The sequence below is a fragment of the Curcuma longa genome, chromosome 17, assembly GCF_044706935.1.
Source record: "Curcuma longa cultivar G26 ecotype Majalengka, Jawa Barat chromosome 17, ITB_CL_G26_1.1, whole genome shotgun sequence".
In the NCBI taxonomy this organism is placed as follows: domain Eukaryota; kingdom Viridiplantae; phylum Streptophyta; class Magnoliopsida; order Zingiberales; family Zingiberaceae; genus Curcuma; species Curcuma longa.
In genome coordinates this window covers 6,678,853-6,682,000 of record NC_133877.1, presented here as the reverse complement: position 1 = coordinate 6,682,000, position 3,148 = coordinate 6,678,853, and positions in this window count along the sequence as shown.

Sequence of the window (3,148 nt, the reverse complement as noted above, 5' to 3'; positions counted from 1 at the left end):
CATTGGATCGAAATAAATAAAGAAGATTGAAAGAGAATAGATTAGAACCGTTGGATGAGATTAAGTCGCGTCCGATGGACGAGATCTCTCCGGTTCGATTTTAATTCTCTTTGAAAGGAAGAATCGGTTCAAGAAGTGAACCAGGCATGGTTCAATGAACCACACGCCCAAGGGATTAGATCAGGGCCATTGGATCAAAGGGATTAAGTTATATTAAAGAAGATTATATCGTAACCGTTAGATGAGATTAAGTTGCATCCGACGGATGAAATCTCTTCGGTTCGGTTTTATTTTCTTCTTTAATATAAAGTTGGTTCACGGATTGAACCAAACCCATCCAAGGTGGCCGGCCACTTATAGATAAGGTTTGAAATTATTTTTTAAATAATTCCGAAAAGATCTAACGGCTAGAAACCAAGCAAGTCAATCTAAAGGCCCAGATTTAAGAGGTTTCTATAATTTAGAATTGGTTCGCGGAATCAATCAAAATTAAAGAAAAATTTTGAATGGGTAGCCATGACTTGGTTTGGACGTGAGGCTATAAAAGGAGGGGAGGGGGTGGGCGGCAAGAGTATTCAAGAAAAGAAGAAGAGAAACCGAAACGATTTCGGAAACTCCTCTTCCTCTTCTTGCCGCCGCCACCTCCCTCTTCTTCTTCCTCCTTTTCTTCTTCTTCTTCATCCACCGCCCCCTTCTCCTTCTTCTCTTGAGGTGGCCGAACCTCCTCCTCCAAGGTGGTGGCCGGATCCTAGCAAGGAGACGAGACAAGGCGAAGCAGTTGCGAGAAGAAGAAAGGCGATCCAAGATTTCATCATCCGGAAGTTGCAGTTCCTTATTTCTAGAGGTTCGTTGTCCACCCAACGTCCAGGAAGAAGTTAGGAATACAGCGAAAGGATCCGAGGTCATCTAAAGCTTCTGGTATGATTTATATTTTCCACAGTCTAATTTTCGTACTAGAACTAGTTGTAGAAACCGTAGTTAGTAATTTAGGAATCGGCGATCCTGAAGGATCGATTGACTTAGTCTTTTGTAGACTTTTGATGTGCATAGGGTTTATATATGTATTTACACTTTATTTGCACATCTTTCTGAGTTTATTGCTAAATCTTGTGTGCATTGCATCCCTTATTTATGCATTTAGGCACATATCTTGCATTTCCTAGTTCAGAGATCTGCTCGTGTTTTTACTTGTTTCAGGATGGAATTTGGAGCAAAAGCGGGTAAAACGGAGTAACAATTGAAGACAAGGCAAGACAGGGTCGTGCCTCATAGGCACGGCCGTGTCTATTCAGCCTCCTGGCCGTGCTTCAAAGGGCACGGGCGTGTGCCCAAACAGAAGACCAACAAGCCTGGGTCGTGCCTCACTGGCACGACCGTGCCAACATCCTCCATCAGCAGCAGAAGAGGCCGTGTCTACAGACACGGTCGTGCTTTGAAACAGAAGCCAGACGAGACTTGGTCGTGCCTCACAGGCACGACTGTGTTTCCAACCTCAAGGAAGCATCTGCTATTGGCCGTGCCCACCAGGCACGACCGTGTGTCAAAACAGAAGGGTCCCAGCAGCTGGCCGTGCCTCACAGACACGGCCGTGTCCAGAAAAAGGAGAAGAGTCAGGCTGTGGCCGTGCCTCACAGGCACGGCCGTGCCTTCAAACAGAGCCAAGCCAAGTCTGGACCGTGCCCCAGAGGCACGGCCGTGCCCCAAAACAGAAGCTTGACTGCCTAAGGCCGTGCCCCCAAGGCACGGCCGTGCCTCTTCAACCGACAGATGCCCACACTGGGCCGTGCCTCCCAGGCACGGCCGTGTGAGCGGGGCGTGCTGACTCGTGACCTGCATATAAATAGGTCCTCTTAGTGACCTAAGAAAGGGGGGAGACCTTGGAGAGCCACCGGAGCTGTTCTAGAGCCACCGACGCCTGTTTCGGAGCGAGATTCGACGATCCATCCACCGATCCGACTGCTCCATTCCATCCTCATCCCATCTATGCAGAGTTTACAGTCCGAGGAAGAAGATAAGTCTTATTTCCTGCACTTCATTGTTGTATCTTCTGGAGTAAGATGTATTCTTCCTCTTTCCTTTGGCTTGTAATCTCCACGCTATGGAGTAGTTCCCTAGATTCTAGGATGTAGGATAAATCAGATGTACTGGATGATTGTATTTTGGATTTGATTAATCTACCATTTTCAATGATATAATTGTCTATTGCTTTGTGGATTTATGCTTATGTGATGAATGATAAATTGTGTGTGTATGAATCCATGAGGGTAGGGATTGATTGTGGATTGAGGAATCATTAGGCCGTACACCGGGGCGCTTCGTGACAGGAAGAATGCCTTGAACCGGGCGAGTTTCCGAGGGGTTTCTTAATTCATAGTTAATTCTTATGAGGGATAGTTAGCGGTCATCCGTTGTTGGGGAGAGGTCCGTAAAAAGATATCCTGTGACAGGGGATAGGGTTCTTTTAGTACTCCGGGGCGCCTGAGTGACACGGGAATGCCTTGAACCGGGCTTCTAGAACCATCTCAAACCGACAACGAGTGACGTAAGAACACCAATGCTTTATTCCGAGGATACCTGACGAGGTCGAATTGGATAAATTGGTTAACATCCCTACAATTGAACAATTATTGAGGAAAGGTAGAGGATCCAAGTCAATCAATCCATACTCTGAGGAGTCCGAAGTCCTAGGATCGTTTCACAACCCAGTGTCACAGTCGATTCCTTTCTCTGAACTCTAGGATAAAGTACTTTAGAACACTCCCATCTCCCCCACACAACTCATGCTCAGTTTTCTCTCCACCTTTTTGTGCTAAATCTAGTAAGTAATTCCACGGTCCCTGTGGATTCGATCTTTTTATTACTTGACGACATTCCGTATACTTGCGGAGCGCTATCAACTTTGTCAACACCGATGAAACAAAAAGGAACAAAGTTGAAGTTCAGAAGTTTCTTTTTCTCATTCCAAAGTAAAAAAGTATCTTATATTAGTAGTGACCGATAGTTATAGGAATAAAATAAAAATAAACTACCCTACTCTATATCATCGAGGTCTTCTAGGGGGATCTCATTAAAAATTTCTCCAATCTAATGGGAGGTCGGGGGGAAGGTGGTCAACTTCTCGAATATATTTAGTGGCTCGTTTAAGTCA